A 24,893-nucleotide genomic window follows, 5' to 3' on the forward strand; every position below is an offset into this window, starting at 1 on the left:
CCCTAGTAAGATATGTGAGTTACATTAGGAAATGGAAGCAGCCCATGTCCTCCCTAATTACCTCCTTGTCCTCTCATGTTGTATTTTTCTCTCAGAAACTATGTACTTAAAATAAGTACATTATGATTGTTTACTGCCCTTACAGGATTCTTAACCGATCCCCCTCCTAAATTCATCTCAAATTGAGGGAGCTTATGGTGTAAAGCTTCAAAAGTGGGCAGCTCATCAAAGCAAGACAAGGTAGTATGAAAAACGTTGTATTCGGGGCTTAGTCCATTAAGAACCTGTTGTAAGTTATCTTTATCTAGAATTATGCAGCCAATCACAAGTTCAACTGTGATTTTCTTCACCTTATTAAGGTATTTCATTATAGACATAAACCCTTTTTAAAATCTAGAAATACTCACTTAAAGAACATAACTCTGACCTCAGAAACCAAAGAAAACATTTGCATAAGTTGGGTCCACAACTCCTTAGCAATGTAATCATCTAGATTACTTACCAAAACCTCATATGACAATGTAGACGTGATATACGCAATCAACGTCTGATCGTGTTTCATCCAAAAAATATATTTTGGATTTTGAATATGTAAATATTTAAGAACAACCCATTGTTCATCATTTTTTTCTCTTAATGTGAATTTTTGTGGGGTCTTAATCGATTTATCCAAGTGACAAGAAAGGTCTTGGCTCTGAATAAAAAGCATAACTTCTCTTTAACAATTAAGAAAAATTGAAGTTTTAATTTTTTTTGAAACTAGTTAATTGAGAAAGCTTGTTGAAAGAACCGAAGAGAAGAATCCATGGCAGGTAACATCGAACTAAAGGAATCAAGAACATAATATTTTTTTTTAGATCAAGGATAGCTCACAAAATGCAACAATAAGGCATGAGTAATCAATAATCATAAGTGAATAATTATTTAAAAAAATGTGACTAAGAAATTAATTATCACAATAAATATATAGAGACGTTTCAAATGATATCATATTCAATACAAATTTGATTGGAAAATTTGTCAGATAAAATCTGGTTTGAGAAAACAATCAAGAAAAGGAACCCCAATATTTCAAATAAGAAAATGAAAGAAAACCCAAAATCGATATAAGGTTTTTCCTTTTTTTTATTGAAAGGAACATAAATTTTTGTTGTTCAATCAATCAGTAAAAAGACAAAAGAGAGAACCAAGAAGAAGAAGACAAAGAAAGAGAGAAGAAAATGAGCAATATGATCTGACTAAGGGAAGAGCATCCAGATCTGATGTGATCAGATCTGTCAAGGAAATAAAGCAATACGATAACAGAAATAGTAAAAATACATTAGATTTGTCGTGATTAAGAAAGAAGTAATATCAAGAAATCAAATCCAGGATTTGAAAAAACAGAAACCCAAATCTGGTATTAATCAGATTTGATGTGAGATTAGAGAGAAATATATCAAGAGATTGGAAAAGAACAGAATTTGAGAAACAGAAAAAGCCAGTTTTGATATAACTAAATTTGGCTTGAGATGAAGGAAGAAAGCAAGAAAAATAGAAATAATAAAAAAATAGAAGAGCCAACCTTCAAGCCGATCTTGATGAACACAGTTCCAATACAAGTTGCTCTGATGCCATATACGATCTGCACCAAAAATCATTGGAAGAAAGAGTCACTATAGCAAATGATTTTCCAGGCCTCTCATTAGGATTGTGGGTTATTTTAAAATATTATATATTTTATATGACAAAAATACCTCTAATTTATATACAAGAGACAATACAGTTAAGAGGAGTAATATTGTCAAACTGAACATGATACATTATAATAAGTCTCAGATGCTACACAGGCTTTGAATCTGGATCCAAATCCAATAAATCACGTCTTAATAAAAAGCTCCTGATGAAGTTGGCTATTTATGATTTTGAACGTGAGCAAATTTTAAAATTGAAGAGCATTTCAAAAAACATCTAGAATTTCTCATCGTCTTCTTTATGGGATTCAAATTTGCCACATCCGTGCAACGTTAGGGTTTTCATGGCACTAGGTCCCGTTTGGTTGTTAGATGGATCATTGTCCTTGTAACAATTTCTGATTTTGGTAACTGAATATTTGTTGACGTGTAACACAAAATCAAAATAAGGAACTTCTTAAGCATAACGATGGAAGTCCCGTTTGGAACGAACTCGTTCTTGGAAGCCTAGCTGAGGGCACACTTGCATCTATAATGGAGGATTCTCCAAGGTAAAACTTCACTTTTTCAATCATTCGGTTCTTTATTTCCAATCCATGAACTGATTAGTTATATCGAATTCCATCGAGGCAATTTTGGCCTGTTCGATTCAGTTAATCACACTTAAACCACAAATTCTATTTGTTTGATTGCTTGTTGAATAACTCTTGTTGGTGATTCTTTGTAGTTTCTGTTCGATCGTGAATCGCTTCATATTTTGGTTTTTAGCATAGAGTACACTGAAATGCTGCATCTTACACAATATTTTTGGTTTTCGCCTTACCTTATTTTTATTGATCATGGAAAGGCTCTCGCAACATCTAAACCAAGCGGTCACCAAGGACCTCATATTTTTCGTTAGACTTTCAATGACATCAAATTTTTTTTTGCCGACGATACCTTATTTTTCCTCCATGACCAGAGACAATTTATTCAAAAATTTCTACAGGTGATGGAGCATTTTGAAGCGGTATCACCTTCAAATAAGCAAAGAGAATACTGTTTTTGTGCCATGCAACCTATCTCATCAGAGAACCAACATCATTAAAGGATGGAGTCCATAATGTTCAAAAAGTAGACTCACGAAAGGTACATAAGAACCATTGATAAGTAAATTTAAAAAATAAGTTGAAATCATGAAACATATAAAGCACTTATCAATGGCAGCTACAATCGTCTTAAATAGATTGGTGTTACTCAAACAATTGGATGGTCTCCTTTTTGCAAAAATTGCTACTCCAGCAATTAAAGGCATAGTGCATAATTTTCTAAGGTATGATTTAATTAATCAAGAGCACTTTATCTAAATGTGTTAGATAAAGATTTGCAAAGACCGGGAGGAAGGGGGGCTCGGCATGAATTCAACAAGCTTGGCAAAGTCAGCTTGGAAGCTAACCAATCTTACCAGAAACCCTTGAATACAATTTATCAAAGAAAAATATCTTCAATTAAAATGAATCTGATTGCCTCGACACCCGACTACAGTGAAGTACGGTGAAGAGGGGTAAGGCAAGGGGCTGCTACAATCTTAGATCATGTCAAGTGAAAATTTGGAGTGCACTAAAATCGAGTTTTGGTTCAATCTATGGTGCTCCAAGGTCCAATGTTAAACCAACTCCGCACACACTGATCAAGTTTGATAATACCATCGATAAATCCCAATCTCCTTGGTGCTTTTTTTTTTTTTGGTTCTTGATTTCGAACCTGCGCCTTCAGCTTGGCAACAGAATAGATTTTTGGTTCAATCTATGGTGATCCAAGGTCATATGTAAAACCAACCCCCCAAACACTGATCAAGTTTGATGACATCATCGATAAACCACAATATCCTTGGTATTTTTTTTCCTTTCTTGATAGGCAAGCTGGAGTTATTTAGACCCCTACCAGATATCTCTAAAGCCCTAAGTGGCAGAGGGATATGAATCTTGGCGAAGGACCCCCGGCTTAACACATGGGTTCCCAATATCCTTGGTGTTGTTTTGTAGAGGCTACACTTCGTATTTTTGAAGCAGTCACAAGTAGTGTAAACAACGAAACATGAGACCCGGGGAAAGAAGATAACTCTTAAATGGATTCTGACTCCTGAATTCTCTTCCAAATCGGTCTGGGAAACCATTAAAGAGCAAGGTCAGAGGAACCATATCTTCAAGATAAGGCCTTCCCGAGTGCTGCAATTAATCTTTGATGGCTATAGATGAGCGTTTTCTCACCCAGGAGAGATTGCAAATGTTGGGATTCCAACTCCAGGGCCACTGTGAGATGTGTGAGACAGCCACAAAAGACCCATCACACATATTTCTTATCTGTCCGTAGCTGCAATTTTTGGGAGAACCACCACGAATCTATAATACAGAGTTCAACGGCAACCGTCTGGAGATCTTATAGGTGACATGCATTCCTGATTTGGCATCAAAGAGTTAGATGGAGCTAGAAAACGACCTTACAAGATTTGGTTTCGGCAATATGGAAGTTAAGGAACCAAGAGATTTTTGACACTAATAAGAAGTCTCCCTCCTATTCAAAAGAAAGGGAATAAAAGGTTGAGAGAACAGGTGTTGAGAATCCTCCAAGACTAGCAGGGTGATGTTGTAGCCTGATGGAGACAGTTGCCTGCATGAATATTCCAAGTAATCTAGGGTGGTATGTAATCAACATTAATGACCTATTCCAAGTAATCTGGCATCTTGGTTTCACCATCAAAGCTCGGGGATTGTGCTTTTGTAGAGGAAGCATGCTTATCTACTGAAGGCTCTTTGGTAGACAAATAATGGAATGGATGAAAACAAATTATTAACTCTAGGCCAGTGCAAAGGAGATTGATTTAGTCTCTGAAATAAGAAGAGCACTTTAAGAGAGGGGACATGAAACATCAGTTCCTCAAGAACTGAGGACCATTATGTAGGTTTGGTACATGTGCACAGAAACCAATGTAATTCAAACTCACTAGCTAAGTACCAGCTAATTTGGCTAGAGGAGGAATCATGGAAAGACCATCCTCTATACTGGAACCCTTTGCGGGAACACACACAACAAACCATCAATATTTTATTAATGAAGTTTGGTAGGGGTCGGTTTAACCACAGCTTGGCTTTTTCAAAAAAAGGAAGCCATCCATTTTCAAGCTATGAACCAGTAGCCCCCCTTCAAATCTGAAACAGATATCAGAATTAAAAAAGAATTTGGCAACCAAGTTTTGGAATGTTGGGATGTTATTTAACTCCATTCTCAGGGATGGTGAGAAGAAGCTGATGACAACACAAAATCTATGAGTTGTTCAGCCTCGGAGTCCAGGTTTATGGGACACAGAGGATAGTGAAACTCAATAATATTATGGATGTATGTGAAATATGAACCACTCAAAATGTAACTAATTCATAGAAATTTTTTGGTTTCCATTCATTTTCGCATACTACCAGCCTATCAACCAGTCCTTTTAATGATGCAATAACCCCAAAAGAAAGATAGTACAAACAGATGATGGAAGATCAGCCTCAGTCAGGATCCAAGATATCACAGAACTACAGTGGCAACTCCAAGTAGGTTCTCCTTGATATCAAGGGCTTGGAACCACTGCAGCTCAAAATATGGACTGATTCATCATCGGCCATTTAAAAAGTAGCTAAAGACTCAAATATCGGAGGAGGAAATAACTTCATATAAATTCGAGAAAACACAGAATTCTTTCAAGATACAACAGCTATATGCTTCCCATGATATTTCAAGTTTCTTACAAGATCATTGTGGCCAACACCTTGTCCCTGTCCCAGTTCAATGCATTTGATTCCTTTCAAATATCATAACAATTAAACACTGTGTTGGCATGAGATAGATCATAAAAAGGTATCACTACAACTTCAAAAGAAATTGAGATAGATCATAAAAAGGTATCACTACAACTTCAAAAGAAATACATGCAGAAGTGAGAGCAACTACATGATAGTCATTTACAAGAACAAGTGACTGAATCAGAGGAATAGAACACAAAAATCCAAATATTGAAACAACTTAAGAAAGAAACCCATAGGGAAGAACTGAATATATCTAAGAAACGGCTTCAGTATGGATCCAAAAGTGACCATAGGGATCAGTGGCTACTCCAAGTAGGTTCTCCTTGGAATCAAGGACTTGGAACCACTGGGCCTCAAAATAGGATCAATCATCATCAACCCCCAGCCATCAAAGTCAACCAATACAGATTTACACAACCCAAAATAAGCTAGGTCATTCTGGTACACATTCTCAAAAGATAATGCATTATTAAGGAGTAGCTAGGCCATTTTGGAGGAGCCGGTTAAAGGGTACTGATAATCTCACCCCAAGCAACATTATACCAACCAGTTAAAGAAGTTATTGTTCTTTAGGTAAAGAAAATAAACACACATCAATCCCAGGTTAGAATACATGTATAGATGTACTGATATGAAAATAGGCAGAAAACAAAATCAGATATATAATGCAACAAATTCATGTTGTACAACAGAAGATATCACAGGATAACATAATGAACAAATAAATAAAGTAAACTCAAGCTTACATCTACAACTCTCCAAGTGATTAACCCGTAACAAAATCTAATAAACGTGTAACCACAACAAACACATCCACTATCAGAAGTATCGCCCCAATGTTCAAACAATTAAATACAAGACAAAGGAAGCCTGTAAAGACAAAACTCATTCAAGGCATTTAACAAGGAGAGCATCACTGTGTATAATGTATGATCAGATGCTGATCAGCCGGTCAATCATGTATTTTCTGAAGCAGAACTGGCACTTAAGCTGTCAAGTAATCTCCATTGCCAAATTAAAAGTGGAAAAAGTAGAACTTCATGCTCTCCAACACCATAATCTGAAAAGCAAAGTTGGATGCAGTGGCAATGAAAATAGCAAAGTAGTTGTGTAGCATGAACAGATAACACATGCATGAAATAATTACAACAGAATCAGCAGTACAGATAATACAAAAGGTTTCTACATGCATCACAATACATAACTTATTAAAGGGAAGCACCAAGCATGAAAGCAATGCCTTTGAATTAAAATATTCTCAAGATGATAGAGAAATCAGCCATTCCAAGTATCTCTTTCTTCTATTGACGAGAATCTAGGATGAATAGGCACATTACTACTAGAAATTGAGGCAAACTTCTCAATGCCAACAGTTTCAAAGATCATGAGCTTCTCCATAAGTCCAAATCCTGCAACCACTACAATCAACATGCACATGACGAGGCAAAAAATGCTGTTATCAATTCCTTGGAAGCAGCTGGATGATAGAGCATAATGAAACCTTATATCCACTATAAAGAAATGGAGATCACATTCAAGCAGCACAACCTTCACTAAAACACCAAAGGAAAAAAGACTGTTTAGTCATCATATAGGATGAGCAAAAGATGTGAAGTTTAATCACAGCCTTCATGGAGGTGATCATTCGAACTATGCAACTTGTTCATCACATGACTAGACAAAACCATAACCACAACCTTCAAAAGAACAAACAAAAAAAAATGATAAATCTAATGAAAGCAACAAAAAAAGAAAAAAAATCTAAAAACAGTCCTTTCCTGGCTGTCTCAAACACAATAAAATGAAGACCTGGTTTTCAACCAAGTTTTCAGCAACATTCAAATGTCCCCTAAAAAGGAAAAGAAAGATTCTAACAAGGTACAACCATAGAAGATTACATCAATCATTAAATTTCAGGTTCACTAACATCATCCCTTTCATTCATAGTAAATTTAAACAAACTTATTTTCTTTGCCTCAATGAAGAAGAAACCAAGCCCATGGTAAAGCCTTGTAAACCATAAAAACAGTGAAAAAGTGAGGTGAAAAATCTTAATATTTGAAGCCTCAGAGAGAAGATTAGATGTAATCCACACGTGTGAATTCAGACATATGCTTGTCATTTTAGATGTTCATCACTGGCCATCAAATCTATGCAAAACACACACACACACAAAGGACTCAGAATATGGATGGTCAAATATCAGAATGGTCAAGGCATGAACACCATAAAGATGAACGAGACTTTCACCATTTCTTCATCATCCAATCCCAAGCGAAACCCCATATATATATATATATATATATATATATATATATATATATATATATATATATATATATATATATATATATATATATATATATATATATAACAAAGCCTTCAAAATAAAGTATTTTCATGATGGTAGGGAAAATCCTGCATTACTTTCCCCATGTCCAATCTAAACTGATTCCAAACATTTCTTTCTTCTAGTGAAGAGACTAGAAGAAAGAACACATTAGAGCTAAAAATTGAGGCAAACTTCTCAGTGACAAAAAATTCAAGGAAATTGAGCTTCCCCACAAGTCCAAGAATTGCAACCACTACAACCAACATGTACATGAACAACACGAAAAAGGCTGCCCTGGCTTCCTTGCAGGCAGGATGATGCTAGAACATGATGAACCCTTATAACCACTATAAAGAAAAGGATATCACATTCAAGCGGAACAAACAAACATTGCATCTAATCAACACAATTGACAACTACAATTGAAATTATAATCTAGAATTGATAATTTTCAAGAAAGTAAAACAACTCAAAAAGGATAGCAATAGAGACAGATGATAAGAGAAATGATTAGTCATCAGATAAGAGCGAAAGATGTGAAGTGTAATCACAACCTTAAGCAGGTTATCATTTGAACTATGCTACTTGTTCGTCACATGACTAAACAAAAAACATAATCTCAACAAATAACACCCCCCAAAAGAACAAAGAACCCAAAAAAAAATTGGTAATTTTTTTATAAAGCAACAGAAAAGGAAAAAAATCAAAATCCATAAGCTGGTTATCCAACAAAAACAAAAAAATAAAAACTGGTTTCAGCCAAAGCTTTTAGCATCATTCAAACATCCCCTGAAAAGGAAAGATGCATAACATATAAACCAGAATATGGGTCGTGATATATCAGAATGGTCATCAGGGTTTGATTGCCATTACGATGAATGAGACCTTTCACAATTTCTTCATTGTCCAGTCCCAAACAAAGAGAGAGAGAGAGAGTATATTCAGAAACACATTCATGGTCTCATACATACCCATTACCCCAACAAACATCAACCAAAACGAACAAATCAATCATTACTACATTTTCTACCACTGGAAAACTCAACTTCAAGACTATTTCCTTGATTTTTCGTGTTCTATAACCAAATGACCGAAATTTTGAAATAATTTCATTGTTGAGATTTTGGACACCTTCTCATGGCACCTCACTACATCACGCTAGATTCAACTGTAGAAGGATGATCTACATATGGAGAGAGCCAGCAGGCAAGAAGGTAAACAATGCCGTTAAAATTGGTCCACAAAGAGATCATTTCCCAAATGAATCGAATCAGATATTTACAAAATTTAACATAAATATATAAAATCCAAGCAAAGAAATATAACTGCAGAAAAAATTTATAATTACTAGACAATTGCCACAATAATAAAAAAACACACAAGCAGGGAAGCAGATGTTATTTCTAATGATTTTGTAAAAACAAAGAAAATAGAGAAATGACCGATGATGAGGGGTTTTGAGTATTTTAGAAGGTTTTACTTCGAATGATTTGAACATGAGAAAACAACAATGATAAAGATCTTGAAGAATGCAGTCACCAGATCGTGCTTTGGATCCCGACGGAAGGAAAAAAAAAATCAAAACAATGTTCAAAGTATTGAAAATAACACGACCAGCCGTTTCTCACCTCCAATTTTAGGTTTACAGACAGATTCCGAACAATTTAAGGAGGAATCGGTCAAATTTCAGATCGATCCCTAGTATTCAAGGGATAATGAGTCGATTTCAAGGGACCACTCCTGGGCGCCCTATAATCGGCACATTTTACCGTCGATTCGATGCAATTGTCGTCGATCGTACAAATAATCAAAAAAGAAGAACGAGAGAAAGAAAAAAAAGAGGGGAAAAGGAAGAGAAGGGAAAGTAAGAATAGAGAACGAACAACAAGAACGCACGATCGGCGTGAGGCTTCGAGCGTTGAAGCATCACGTTCTCTTACTCCACCAGACCGAAAAAAACTCTTGAAAATACCATTGACAGAACCCTGATTTAGAGAGAGGGTTCCATGTAAAGGATTCACACGAAACCACCACCAGCAAACCCTAACCCTAAGGCCTACAAACTCTCTACGAGCGAGAGAGGCGTATTTATAGAGAAAGCGGCCCTTTCAACCCTTAACATTGGACGATCAGATATGGGTCGGGTCTAGCTTGGCCCGCGACAGTACCTGTTAGTCTGTTTAGAGCGAGTCGGGTTCTCTTTAGGATCCTGATCTCGGACACCGGAGATGCCTTACAATTGGGTTCCGAACCTGATCAGACATGAACCTTTAGGTAGGGATGGCAGTGGACCGGGGGAAAGCGGGGCCCCGCCCCGCCTCGCCCCGTTTGGACCGGGGATGAAACGGCGATGGAGGAAGGGACAAAGGTTAAAATCCATCCCCGTCCAGGGGTGGAGGCGGGGATGGACGTGCACTTTTCCCCACCCCACCACGATCCCCGCCTCATCCCTGCCCCAACCCCACCCGACCACTTTTCCCCGCAATATCCCTGCCCTGCCCTGCCTCATCCTCGTTTGAACCGGGGATGGAGGACATGAAACAGGGATGAAGGCGGGGGTGGAGGATAAAATCCATCCCCGCCGGAGATGGAGGCGGGGGTGGAGGATAAAATTTTGAGGCGGGGCGGGGGTGGAGACCTTGTCCCGCGCCCCGCCCTACTGCCATCCCTACCTTTAGGGTACGTTTGATGCGCCGCTCCCAGCGTGATCAGAACGGAAATCACGCTGGGAACAACGATTTTCAATGAATGTTGGACACGGCGGATCGCATTTTGCGCGTCCGCCACGTTCATTTTGAGGTATAATTTTTGCTTCACCCCTCTCCCATTACAAAAAGAACCAGAACTCAAATAACAAAAAAAAATGCATCGATGAACGCATCATGCCCATCGATGCTTCTCTCCATCGATTGAGCAAGGCTGAGGGGCACCGACTCTCTCTCTCGTTCGATCCACCTTCACTCAGCACCACCACCCAACCAATCTCGCCGGAAGATCGTTGCACTCGACGCCAGTGCTTAGCCCAATGGGCTCCCCAACCCACTCCCACTCCTCCGTCGGTCATCACTCCCGTGAGTCCTCTGCCAACAGGGTCTTCGTCTCTCTCAAGTCGGGCTCTAGCAAGATCGACCACAACGGCAGGGCCGACAAGGTCTCCCTGTGCCCTCCCCTCTTGTCGGAGTCGGAGCAGCCCCCTCTTGCCGGAGGGAGGGTGCCGAGCATCCCCCCTCTTCCCCTCTCTCCATCCTCTCTTTCCACAGGGGAGGGGCACAGCCCCTCCCTGTCTCTCCGCGCCTCCCACTCTTGACGGATCCAAAGCCGAAGGGAGGGTGTTGAGCACCCCCGTCTTTCCCTCTCTCAGTCATCTCTTTCGACAAGGGAGGGGCGCAACCCCTTCCTGTCTCCCAATGCCTCCCCCTCTTGCCAGAGTCGGAGCCAGAGGGAGGGCGTTGAGCACCCCCCTCTTTCCCTCTCTCCATCCTCTCTTTCAACAAGGGAGGGGCACACAGGCGTGTAGCTAGGATTCATGTGAGGGGGGGGGGGGGGGCAAACAGGGGTGTAGAAAAAAAATGTATTTGTGTGATAGTCAGGGGGTTCGGGGGTAGCGCCCCCGGAAAAAAAAATTGAGATAAAATAAAAAATGGCTACAATTATTAATAAAAATCTATTTCATATGGACAAATCAAACTATTTGCTGCAGTCAGGGCTGGGCTGGGCTAAAAAATGGATAAAAATCTATTTCATATGGAATCAGGGCAGGGCTAGGATTGGGCTTTAAAAAAAAAATTAACTGTTTGGGGAGGCAGGACTGGGCTACAACCCAGTCCTGCCCCCCCCCCTAGCTACGCCCCTGGGGGCACAACCCCTCTCTGTCTCCCTGCGCCTCTCCCTCTTGTTGAAGCTGAAGCAACCCCCTCTTGCCAGAGCCGGAGGGAGGGTGCTGAGCACCCCCCTCTTTCACTCTCTTTGTCCTCTCTTTCGACAGGGGAGGGGCACAACCCCTCCCTGTCTCCCTACGCCTCCCCCTCTTGTCGGAGGGAGGGTGCCGAGCACCCCCCTGTTTTCCTCTCTTTGTCCCACATCATCATCAAACAACAGTCATTTGGAACATAGCATTTGAGTATGGTCCAAACAAACATTGGACTTGGAATAGTTGTTACAGAACAAACTGTTCGGCTCTTTTTGTTCATTTCGTTCAACACTAGACAAGCCATCAAACATACCCTTAGGGTTTATTTGGTGGAGATGAAAAAGCAAAAAAGAACACAATTCTTAACGATGCAATGAACGAGTAGAATGTCACCCTTCACGTCCATGATAAGTGCAAATCACGGAAGCAGATCAGGTCATGTTGAACATGAGTGTTTTTGCTCATGCCCACATCGTCGTCGTCTGTTTGCATTTTTGATGAATGTCACCTAGCATATAACTGTATTGTTGACTTTTTAACTTTTTTAAATACAAAATGGATGACCACGATGTAGGCATGAGCAAAAGATGCTCATGTTCAGCATGACCTGATCTGCTTTTGCAAATCACTGTTCCACCCATCATGTTCCAAAAAGAACAAGGATGGAAGCGATTTGAAGTAAAGATAAAAAAATAAAAAAGTCGGACGAGAGGGGTCCCCAGATGCTCCTCCTTCTATTTTTGCTCTCTTTCTCTTGTGCAGTTATCGAGCGAGGAGACCAAGTTATCGTTGCCTCGCCATCAATGATGACATCCTTGTCTTTATCTCTCTTCTTCTTCTCTTTGATTAGAGCTCTAAGGTTTTTATTAGAGTTTTTATTTATTTTTTCTCTTCTTAAGTTTTTTTTTAATTAGGTTTATTTTTTTTATTTTCATTGATTAGTATTTTTTCTGTTATTTTCATTGCCTAAGGATTTTTTCTTTGATTTTCATTAATTAGAGTTTTTTTATTTTCGTTGATTAGGGTTTTTTTTCCTTTGATTTTCACTTATTAGGGCTTTTAATCTAATATATTTAATTGTGGTTTTAGATGTTTAATTTGATTATGACTTTTTTTTATTATGGTTTTGAATCAAAATTTTATAATTAATTTTATTGAGATTTGAATTAGGTTTTTTTTTTTGTTTTAATTTTATGATTTATTTATGATTTCCTTATTTTATGGTTTATTTTTCTTATAGTTCTTGGATTTTTGGGTTTATATATGATTTATTTTCTTGCAATTTAGGGTTTTATGATTTATTTATGATTTTTTATTTATATATAAGAAATATAAATTCTTATTTTCACAATTTTTTCGAAATGTAAACAACTTTTTCATACTTCTATATGGTTTGAGATCCATATTTAGGGCTAAAATCGATGATTTTTTTATAAACTTTCATAATTAGATCCAACATGACACTGATTAAAGCATTTATATATAAAAAAAAACTGTTTTTTTATTTTTCTCAAATTATAGAAATTGTACACATTTTTTAGATTGAATCTTAATTCTATATTCAAAGTTAAAATTTATAATAAACATGTTAAAACACTCACATGACTAGTGAATCAAGTTGTACTGTAAAAAATAAAGTTATCTGACTCATTATCCATGTATTTTTATGTTGTGCACGGCAGATCTAACAAACGGCTAACTTTAAAACACAACTTTTGTTTACGATCCAAACAAACATTGGGGTCAGTACGATTGTTACAAAACAAACAGAATTTGTATTCTGTCTGTTTTTGTTCTTTCATTATGTCTAATCTTGGACAACCATCAAACAAACCTTATGACACCACAAATCTAGTGAAATGGGTATTACCATCATTGTTATATCTAAAAATATGTAGCTATTGCCCCCTACCTTTGATTTAAGATGTTTCATATTCCAATTGGAATTACCATATGAGAAACCATACCCTTATTACATGAACAAATACTCATACCATGCCCAATAAAAAAACATGTTTTTATCCTTTTTACATTGAAAAGTTGTGGATCTCAGTCGAAACTCGGGTTAGGCCTAGGTCTGCTATGAAATTTTATAAACCATACCTAGCTCTATATATTAATTGGATCCTTTGGATTTGATTTGGATTTTAATCGAATGTCCTTGTTTATGGCAAAACCCCTACCCTACAGTAGGGGTTGGCATCGGGTCAAGTCCAATTGGAACTCAGTCTGCCCCAGAAATAACCTGACCTGTTTACTAAGGGGCCGAGCTTTGGCCTGGTTCTTAACATGCTTGGGTTTGAGGACCAGCCCATGACCCAACCCAATGAGCCAATGTGAAGCGGCCCGACTCAAACCCTACTAATTAAGTACATAATAAATAATGAACAAATTCTCATGTACCCAACTAATTATCTTTCTAGTTTTTATAAAACTAATGCAACTAATTAGGTAAATACCAATATTAATTTTTTATAATATTAATAATTAATAATTAATAAATAGCTCAGGCCCGTTAGCCTGCAGGCCGATCCGGACCCGAACCACATATATAATGGCCCGGGTTTTGGCCTGGTAACTAACAAGCCCGGGTCTAAACCCTTGACCCAAACCCGGCCCATGGCGGGTCGGGTCAACTTGGCCCGTCAGCCTGTTGCCCACCCATACCCAATAGGGGTTAGGTACGAATTGAGTTCGGGTCAAACTCGACCCAATGACACCCCCCAAGAGAGAGAGTACATGTAGAATGGGTTCAGTTTTTCTATTGCTTGTATTTTTATTTCATGTGTTTTCATTGTCTCCAAATATTGTCATTATATATATATATATATATATAATTTACCAAGATTTTTTTTATAAAAATAACATTTTTCAAAATCTATCGACATGTTTCCCTGCCGAGAAATTGCCTCTAGCGATATTTGTGACTATTCTCATGAGTCACCAGTAGGGGTGTCAACTGGGTTCGGACTCGGTTTAGTTTGAACTGGAATCTAGCTTTGGGGTGGAGGTAGCAGATTCAAATATGTGTCTGATTGGATCTGTCCTAAGAAAAAACATACTGCGGTCCTATAAAGATTACATGCCCTCGGTTCATACATGGTAAAACGATGCATTTTATATTTTTTATATTGAAAATTCAAGGGTCTTAATCGGAACTGGGCCGAACCTGGGTTTGGTATGAGATTTCACAAACCATATCCTAATCGGACCAACAGGGGCTCCACTTGTCTTTAACCAAATAGAAATTGCCCACAAGGGATCCATCTTGGTTGGCCTAATGCTTTCAAGTTGAAAGAAGTTGAAGAGTTTGATACCTGGTGTGCATGGCATTTGCCAAATGAAAAAATACCCCCAACATGTAGGGGGAAGTACTTGGGGAGTTTTACACTCACACTACGGACACCAACTCAGGTACATGGTTAACGCAACACCAACTCCATGTATGTTGTTTGTGGTGGTGGAGGCTGGTTGTGATGGTCTGATTGGCTATTTGTGTGTGTGCGCACGCGCATGCGCAATTAACATTCTCATATAGTGACATTTTTCGCCTTTGATGACTGAAATTTGAGCAATCTACAATCTAGATTACATTGTCCAAACGAGTCTTCAAAAATTGACGTGGTTAGGTTTAACTTATACAGTGCTGCCCTGTTGGTTTTGGTACAAATCTTGTTCTTGTAAGAAAATAGTGACAAAAACCGAGGTGATATCCCATGTGGTAAGCGGGGTCCGGTGCCAAGCTGAAGGCCCATGTTTGAATCTCTCTGCCACATGCGGCTTAAGAAATATCTGGTAGGGTTCTGCAGTTTGCCTTTCAAACAAAAAAGAAAAAAATATATCAGCAAAAATTCATATTCGGGTCAAATATCCGGTTCGAGATCCATATTCAGGAAAAAAATCTATATTCAGGGCAAAAATCCAATTTGAGATCCATATTTGGAGCAAAAATCTATATTCGGGGCAAAAATCCAATTCCAAATCCATACTCAAGATACAAATTCATGATTTTTAGATATAATTTCATAATTGGATCTATATTCGAGTAAAAAACTATAATAAACTTCTTAAAACATGTAAAATGATGGACGGATCGGGTCATATGATCCAAAACGAAGTAATTCGACCCATTATCAATGACTGTTCAAGTTGTCCGCACATAATCATCAAACATGGACATTTGAAACATAGCATCTGAGTATAGTCCAAACAAACGTTGGACTTGGAACAGTTATTACTGAACGAACAAAACCAATGTTCTGTTATGTCTTTTTTGTTCATTTCCTCCAACCCTAGACAAACCATCAAAGATACCCTTAGTGCACGTCATCTTGTGTTCGAAGCAGGTTATATGTTCCCCCCCCGAACAGGGCAGTTAGCTACATCTCATGATCGGGGGTCCCAAAGAGCACCATGTATGTAAGCATGTGCGTTTCGTATCCCCATGTTTGTCAGCATTAATTAGCGTTGGAGTTTGATGCGATTGCAAAGACTTAAGTACCCTCTCCTCCATTGGTGCAAAAAAAAATGACGGTTCTTGAAAAGGAGTGGTTGTAAAGACTTAAGTGCCCCGAAGATGATTATTTAAGACCCAGTCTCTGCACTGCAGGATTATCCGAGAAAGAAATCTCCTCTGGAGGAGGCCATGAACATCAACCCTCTTACTCTCTCTCTCTCCCTTCTATTTCTGCTTCTGTGTATATCCATTAGAAGATAATACATTGCTCCATTAAGCACCGACTGACCTGCACAGGAAGAGGGTCTGGGGGCTCCTCCCAGCGTGGGTAGCATCACCAGTGTGGGTAGCATCATTCAACTTGAAGAGTTATGGAGTCTGATTCAGAGCTTTTACCCTTACAGAAGGGGGGTCTGAGGGCTCCTCCCAGCGTGTTCATGGCCTTTTGCCCTTACAGGAGGGGGGATTTACATTTCGTAGAACACCCGTCACCGAAACGAGATGAACACCCATCACCGGAACGACGGCTCCGCTGAGACCTCCTCGCTAGGGAGAGGAAGACGACGTGGTGGAGCTTCTGTTGGCCATCCTCAGCGCGACTGCACCGACTGAGTTGCTGTCGAGGAGGAGGGCGAGAACGGTGACTCTTAGCTTGGGCAATCTTTCTTTTGATGATTGTGGTTGTAATGTATCGTTGAAGTTAAAATGGGGAATGAAATGACAATAAAATTTGCTGAAAATTTACAGAAATAAACTAGACTCAATAACGAAGACCCCACTTTTTACGGATTTGGAACATGACCTCTGGTTAGGGAGATATGGCCCTGACAAGTTGGTCCTAATTCGGGTAGCGATTTACAACGATTTGCTTACTGAATAACATTACAAATCACTATAGCGATTTGCGGAAACACTACAAATCGCTATAGCGATTTGCGAAAGAATATACAAATCGCTATAGCGATTCACGAAAGACACTACAAATCGCTATAGCGATTTGCGATTTGTAGTGTATAGCGATTTGCGGAAACACTACAAATCGCTATAGCGATTTGCGAAAGAATCTCCAAATCGCTATAGCGATTCACGGAAGACACTACAAATCGCTATAGCGATTTGCGATTTGTAGTGTCTTCCGCAAATCGCTATAGCGATTTATAGTGTCTTCTGCAAATCACTATAGCGTTTCGTTGGAGACCCGAAAATACTACAAATTGTTGTAGGAAAGCCTGATAATACTACAAATCATTGTTGGAAGGCCCAAAAAAAATTTGGTCCGGAGGGCGCTGCCCCCCGCCAGGGGCGCCCCCCCTAGACCCCCGCCCGCTGACCGCGCAGCGGGATCCGCGCCGGGGGGGGACCCCCCGGACCCCCCTCCTGTAAGGGCAAAAACTCTAAATCAGACACATAAGTAAAGAGAGAAGGGAGAGAGAGTGAGAGGGTTGGTGTTCATGGCTTTCTCCAGGAGGAACCCTTTACCTCCCTTGATTTCTTCTCTAGAGAAAGAGAGGGTTTTACAGTGTTTTACGAAGAAGGAAGAAGAAGAAGATGACGATGGAGCAATGTAGGATCGTCTGTTGGATGTGCACAGAAGTAGAGAGAGAAGGGAGAGAAAGTGAGAGGGTTGATGTTCATGGCCTTCTCCAGAAAGAACTCTTTGTTTCCCTTGATTTCTTCTCTAGAGAGAGAGAGGGTTTTACAGTGTTTTACGGAGAAAGAAGAAGACATGTTTGTCCTTTTTTTGAACAGAAAAAGAAAAAGACTTTGAAGAGTCAACATCATCCTCGACTTTCTGGATGGAGGACATGTTTGTCCTTTTTTTGAACTGTTTGTTTTTTCTTTTTTGAATGAAGGGCATTTTTATCATTTTCTCAAACCATCACTTTATGAGAAGAATAGCAAGAAAGGGTACTTAAGTCTTTGCAATAACACCAGAGTCCGATGCAAAGTTATGTCAACATACACGGGAATACGAGCCCCATGTGCTTGTATACCTGGTGCTCATTCAAAGCCCCGAACACAGACGTGGGATTCAGTGAATCATCGGGGGCGAACATACACAACCCTCTCTCTTGTGTTGGGACGTTGCAAGTTCAAACCATATGATTGTATAACTGACCCAACTTTCTCTGTAGGAAAAAAAACCATTTCCTAATCGAATCTTTTCTATCCGATCCGGTTTTTAATTGGACCTCATTCTTCATCACCAAAGCCTCACAGGTTTCAAGTTCGGATAGATCGGAACCTTACTTCTCACAGAGTCCTCCAAACAAAGGCGGTCGGTTCACGTATCTTAAACCGATACGTTTCGAAACTTCGTGTAACGATCCGGTACGAAAGCTTCTACCGCGAAATCCAGATCGCTACTACTAACACCTCCGACTTTGGCGCCACGTTCGAGATTGAAAATTTCCCCGATTCCTTCCTCCGGAAGCCTCTTCCGCTTCTCTCCCACAACCGTAACCTTCGTTCCTTCTTACTCTCGCTTCGTTCAGCGTTTCCCATCATCTCTCCTTCTAGGGATTCAGATTTCAAGCGTTCGTGATCCATTGAGTTTATCGTCGCACTAGGTCCCGTTTGGTTGTTAGATGGATCGTCGTCCTTCTTGTAACGATTTCTGGTTTTGGTTACTGATTCTTGCGCGGTCGTGTTGAACACGGAATAAAAAAAAGGAACTTCTTAAGCGTAACAATGGAAGTCCCGTTTGGAACGGACTTGTTCTTCGAAGCCTAGCAGAAGGCGCACTTGCATCTAAAATGTAGGATTCTTCGAGGTAAAACTTTTCTCTTTCAATTTCGGATCTTTATTTTCAATCCATGAACCGATTAGTTATATCGAATTCCATTGAGGCATTTTTAGCCTGTTCGATTCAGTTAATCGCACTTAATCCACGAATTCTATTTGTTGATTGCTTGTTGAATAACTCTTGTTGGTGATTCTTCGCATTTTCTGTTCGATCGTGAATCGCTTGATATTTTGTTTTTTAGCAAAGAAGAGTATATTAAACTCTGCGTCTTACACTCAGTATGCTTAATTTCTTTCATCTGCGACTAATTAGACTTATAATTTCCAGGGAAGATGCTGAGAACACGCTTCGGATACTTGTTGCGACGGATTGCCATCTTGGCTACATGGAGAAGGATGAAATACGTCGCCTTGATTCGTTTCAGGCCTTTGAGGAGATATACTCGATACCGGTGCAGAAACAGGTGAGGGAGATTATCGTTTGATTAATTCCAGGCCATTCTGACGCACTATAAGAAAACTACATCTGATGTCATTAGAGTATGCTCTCAACCTGGTTTGGTTAGTCTGATTCAAATGTGTGCTAAAATATGATCGGATCGGGCACACATAATTCACACCTTGAATACACACGTATTTCATACCTTGATTTTTTTTTGGTTTCACTTTTGAAGCCGAAATAAAAACCTTCACTAAATATTAGATAAGTATGATATTGTGTAAGGGCAGTACAAATACTCGGCACTAAAGAAAAAAAAACTTTGTAAATGTAGACAAGAAGTTCAGCATGTCCACATTTATCCCCAATTCCCCATCCATGCTGTAGTAATGTTTCTTTTGAAAACTATCTCAAATTTACATGACATGTTCAGTCAGGTTCAATGATTATATGGGTTTTGTTGTTTACTAGTAGGATGCTATTGTTTATGTGTAAGAACAAAAATATTTCCAATTCTTTTCAATTGTTCAAAACTTGAGATTTTTTGGAAATATTTAATAAGATTAAATATATTAGTTAAAAGAGGTCGGGGTAGGCCTAGGAAGACTTGGATGGAGATGATAGGAAAGGATATGAATGCTTTGAACCTCACCGAGGACATGGCATTGGATAGAAATGATTGGAGGAAAAGGATTCATGTGGAAGACCCAAAATGAATTTCTTTTTTGGTTCATATCGCTGACCCGAATTGTTTTGGGATGAAGGCGTAGTTGTTGTTGTTGTATTTAATAAGATTAAATAAAGTCTGTCTTAATCGTTGTTCTGGATTGCAGGTGGATTTTTTGCTGCTTGGTGGTGATCTGTTTCATGAAAATAAGCCTTCAAGGACTACTCTAGTAAAAACCATTGAAATTCTCCATCGCTACTGCCTCAATGGTCGACCTGTCCAGTTCCAAGTTGTCAGTGATCGGACTGTGAATTTCATGGATATGTAAATTTCTTATGCATCCATAACTTTTGGATAAGTGACATGAGATCATGGTCAATTTTCCGTCTGTTTACTTGCTTTGAGATTGCATAACACTTTTCAAATTCGGTCCAGCTTATTCATGCAATCAGATGTTGTTTACTCACATGTTTCCATTTGAAATGTCGATATCACACTTGGTTTAGAGCGTTATGTCCATCTGTTAAGGGAACAAACAAAACTCAGGCATAGAATCTCCTAACCCTGATGCATTTCTAAAAGGAAAGTTCCTTTTGATATATATATATATATATATATATATATATATATATATATATATATATATATATATTCTCACAATTCATCAATGTCTTTAGGTAGTGGAGGACAGTTGGTCCTCAAATGCTTCCCATTCAGGAAGTTTGTTGTTCTGAAACTTGGTATATTGTTCATTCCTAACCTTCATGACCATTTGGATGATAAGGAATCATACAGCTATGGAAATACAGGAAAACCTCTGCCATCATTTCAGCACTTATTTTTCTTCAAACAATCCTCAGCAGTTATTATCTTCTTGAAAAGCTGGGCTTCCACTGTAAGTGGGCCAAAAGCCTGGTTTTATTAAAATTTTATTTTACAGTATGTATCATAAAAATAGAAGCAATTAGTTTTTAATGGCAGAAATGTCTATCACATAAAAGATAACATTCAATTAAGAATTGCAAAGCTTGATATAACTAGTATATAGTATGAAATAACATGAATAATAAAAATGTGGATTCATAATAAGTATCCATAAGTTACTAAGCTAGTATATCAAGCATTCACAATCTATAAATATGTACTGTGCATACCCTATTCAATTTTGAGACCAACTATCATGAAATAAGAGTTGAATTCTGAAATTATGAAAACTAATCATGTCATCAATACCTTCATGTAAAAGAATGTTACAGATCTTGAAAAACTAATCATGGCAAACTGTTAAAATAGTTTGTGTTAATAAAGGTTAAAATGAGAATGTAATCATGCACATTGCACAAGTATAAAAAGAAAATTCTGTATCTCACAATAGTTTTTATACATGATGTCATTTGTGTAACTAAAACTGAAAACTAAGCATCATGAAGGAAGATATATGTGAAGTGGGTGAACAAACTGTGTTAACCTAGTAAGGACGCTGATTGGGGTTGACTTGGATGAGTCACCTGGTCAACTCACACAAGCAGCACAAACAAAACACCTTATCCTTCATCATAGTTCTTAGTGTCATTTGTATAAGTATAACTAAAACCTAAATGTAAGAATCATGAAGATATATGTGGACTGTGTGAACAGACTGTTTTGACCTATTAGGGATGCTGATCGGGTCTGACTCGGATCAGTCATCAGGCCACATCACTAGGGAACAAAATGCATACTTTGCAAGGAAAGTCCAATCTTGTATGGTATAACTGATTCATTTTAAATAAGGGCACATTGGTGGTTGTGTATAAGTGTAAGACAAGTCCGCCGCTATGTTGTTGTAACATATTATTGAACTGGTAGCCGAACAACATAATAGCAAAGCATGCATTCATGGTTGCATGTTTTGGTTGTATAGAAATGAACTAGTAAGTGTACATTCCATTAGCTGCCTTATTGCTTCATGTTTCATTGATATGGTTCTTGTTATTTCTGTTAAAATACATGTAATCTCCCTCTCTCTCTATATATATATATATTGTCTAATATACCCGATAGGGTTATTTTAGTCATTTCACAAGTACCCGATAGGGGTACTTGTTATTTTCCCCTTTTTTGTATTTATTTTGCACATTCTTTTTTCTTTTTTTATTTATGTTTTTTTACCCACATAAGGGGCCCCACCATTGAGTCGATGGGGCCCCCAACGGTCACATTTGTGACCGTTGGGGGCTCCCAACGACTCCATGGGGAGCCCCCTTTTGTGGCACTTCTTTTTTGGCCATAAGGCCACCCCTCTCTCCCTTTTTTTTTTGTATATATAGGGGTGCCCCCCTCTTGTATTCTTTACTCTTGAGAGCTCTCTCTCTTTTCAATAAGAGACATTTATATTTTTATGTTGTATTGTCTCTTTGTGGATTTGGGTGTTATCCCTTTTGTTTGTCCATTGGTGGTTGTTGTAAGTGCTTATCGCACTCTTTGTTTTTTCGTATATCTCATTACATGGTATCAGAGCCTTGTGTATGCTCTTGATTCTTAATATAGCTAGTTGAGTAGTTATATATTGTTTTCTTTTTGTATCTCTCTTTGTTGGTCTTCTTGTGAGAGATTAAATGGAAGGGGAACAAAAGATTGATCTCTCCTTAATGGATCCAACTACATGATGCGGGCCGCCGCCATGGAGAACAACCTCAAAGGTAAAAAACTTTGGGGATACGTTATGGGCACCATTCCGGAACCACAACGCCAACTCACCAAAATGGATGGTGATCAAGAAAAAGCTCTTGAAGGAAATGCCCGCATGAAGGCCATTGAAGATCACCAATCTAAAGTGGAAGATTGGGAAAGTAAGCATGCGAAGATTCTTGCTTGGTTCATGAACAATGTGGAGCTCAAAATTTGCGCCAACATTGCTAAATTTCGGATGGCTAATGAAGCATGGTTCTTTATGAAAGGTATGTTTACTCAAAAAGACCTTGCTCGTCAATTTTTCCTCCAAGAAAAAATCCGGACTATCAAGCAAGGAAAAATGAGTGTAAGTGATTACTTTAGCACTCTTGGACCCTTATGGGATGAGCTATCTTTACTAGAACCAAAGTGGGGTTCTAGTGTGGATGTGGAACTAAGAAGAGAACAATTGGAAAAAGAACACTTTTTCCAATTTCTACATGGGCTTAGGCCCAAATATGAACAAGTTAGATCTTCCCTTCGTCATAGATCTAAGCCTCTTCCCTTTGAAGTTGCCATAGCCGAAATATGCCAAGAAGAAACTTGTCTTGGCATGATTAAAGGAGGAGATGATGTTTTGGCCGTATTTTATAGATATATAGTGATATATTAATAGAACTTGATGGCGCTACAAACTTTCTTTTTTTAGCATTTTCTTATTCCTTCCTTAACTGCATAAGTGTGACATCAATCATCATCAACATGAGAGCACAATCTAATACCTTGGGTTTTTATCTTGAAGAGGAGCTTTTACTCTTGTGTATGATCCATTGAACTCCACTTTACGAAAATTACACATAAATTGCATATTCCCCCCTCCTCCATGACTTCTACCCAATTTTGTTACACGGGCCTACAATGGGTGATCCTCAAGTACTGAGGTACTGAACTAGAAGCACATGTTGAGCTTGTTGTCGCATTTCTACTAACACTTGCAACTTCCTTTCCTTTATCAGCCATCCTATCACACAATAAAAAACTTCAAAGCAAAATTACCACATAAGAATAAAATAAATCAACAAACCATACATGACAAAATAAAAAACTAACCTATGTAAAGTGTAAACTGATATAAACTGAAATAATCTAAATATATATGCTATATCTAAAAAATATATTATTATACTGAATATAAACTGAATATATCTAAATAATCTTATCTAGTATCTAAAACATATACTGAAATTGAATACAAACTGAATTACTAAATATATAATGTTTATAATTTATCTAATAAGTAATAATCTAAATTATAAACTGAATATTAACTATAAATTTATAAACTGAATATTAACTAAATATATCTAAATTATAATTTGAAAATATATATTGAATCTGAATACAAACTGAAAATCAGAAACTGAATATAAACTATAAAGTTATGAACTGAATCACAACAACAACAACTACCTTCATCCCAAAACAATTGGGGTCGGCGATATGAACCAAAAAAGAAAATCATTCTGGGTCTTCCACATGAATCCTTCTCCTCCAATCATTTCTATCAAATGCCATGTCCTCGGTGAGGTTCAAAGCATTCATATCCTTTCCTATCATCTCCATCCAAGTCTTCCTAGGCCTACCCCGACCTCTTTTAACTAATATATTTTCCCATTTCTCCATCCTTGTAACTGGAGCATCATTAGGCCTTCGTCGAATATGTCCAAACCACCGTAAACGATTCTCTCGCATCTTATCTTTTATTGTATTTCCACACATCCATCTAAGCATACGCATCTCAGCTACACTCATTTTTTGAATATGATGTCTCTTGGCAGCCCAACATTCCGTACCATATAATAAAGCGGGCCTAATTGTCGTCCTATAAAACTTTCCCTTCAACCGCAATGGCATTCTACAATCGCACAACACTCCAGTTGCACTTTTCCATTTCATCCACCCAACCTTTATCCTATGTCACAGGGATTCGGCTAGGAGGGTGCCGCACCCGCGTCGACGCGACTCGACGCGGGTGCGGGTGCGGGTGCCGCACCGGGTGCGGTCAACTCGATCCTGGGTGCGTTGACCGCACCCAGGATCACTAATGTCCATTTTTAAAAAATAAAAAATTGCCCAAATGGGCTTCGAATTTTTTTTTTAAAAAACTTTATGCTAGTCTGTCAGCTGCTGAC

General features: G+C 38.4%; 1 long non-coding RNA gene and 7 other non-coding genes across 8 annotated transcripts; all 8 read right to left on the bottom strand.

The window, feature by feature from the left end:
- Positions 1–4,908: 4,908 nt before the first annotated feature.
- On the bottom strand, positions 4,909–5,011 carry LOC149830886 (small nucleolar RNA snoR97). The gene has a single exon (XR_016433436.1). It is a non-coding gene; the product is annotated as a small nucleolar RNA snoR97 (small nucleolar RNA).
- A 189-nt stretch (positions 5,012–5,200) lies between these two features.
- Positions 5,201–5,317, bottom strand: LOC149830887 (small nucleolar RNA Z278). Its single transcript, XR_016433468.1, has one exon. It is a non-coding gene; the product is annotated as a small nucleolar RNA Z278 (small nucleolar RNA).
- Positions 5,318–6,138: 821 nt separating this feature from the next.
- LOC149830888 (uncharacterized) lies at positions 6,139–9,709 on the bottom strand. Its single transcript, XR_016433244.1, has 2 exons — positions 9,461–9,709; positions 6,139–7,053 (listed from the first exon to the last, which is right to left on the bottom strand). It is a non-coding gene; the product is annotated as an uncharacterized LOC149830888 (long non-coding RNA).
- LOC149830889 (small nucleolar RNA snR60/Z15/Z230/Z193/J17) lies at positions 7,080–7,179 on the bottom strand. Its single transcript, XR_016433486.1, has one exon. It is a non-coding gene; the product is annotated as a small nucleolar RNA snR60/Z15/Z230/Z193/J17 (small nucleolar RNA).
- LOC149830890 (small nucleolar RNA SNORD27) lies at positions 7,563–7,643 on the bottom strand. The gene has a single exon (XR_016433515.1). It is a non-coding gene; the product is annotated as a small nucleolar RNA SNORD27 (small nucleolar RNA).
- Positions 7,677–7,766, bottom strand: LOC149830891 (small nucleolar RNA Z43). The gene has a single exon (XR_016433479.1). It is a non-coding gene; the product is annotated as a small nucleolar RNA Z43 (small nucleolar RNA).
- On the bottom strand, positions 8,342–8,437 carry LOC149830892 (small nucleolar RNA snR60/Z15/Z230/Z193/J17). The gene has a single exon (XR_016433485.1). It is a non-coding gene; the product is annotated as a small nucleolar RNA snR60/Z15/Z230/Z193/J17 (small nucleolar RNA).
- LOC149830893 (small nucleolar RNA Z43) lies at positions 8,648–8,740 on the bottom strand. Its single transcript, XR_016433478.1, has one exon. It is a non-coding gene; the product is annotated as a small nucleolar RNA Z43 (small nucleolar RNA).
- Positions 9,710–24,893: the final 15,184 nt, after the last annotated feature.

This window comes from Nuphar pumila, chromosome 7, assembly GCF_984573655.1.
Source record: "Nuphar pumila chromosome 7, dmNupPumi1.hap1.1, whole genome shotgun sequence".
Lineage (NCBI taxonomy): Eukaryota > Viridiplantae > Streptophyta > Magnoliopsida > Nymphaeales > Nymphaeaceae > Nuphar > Nuphar pumila.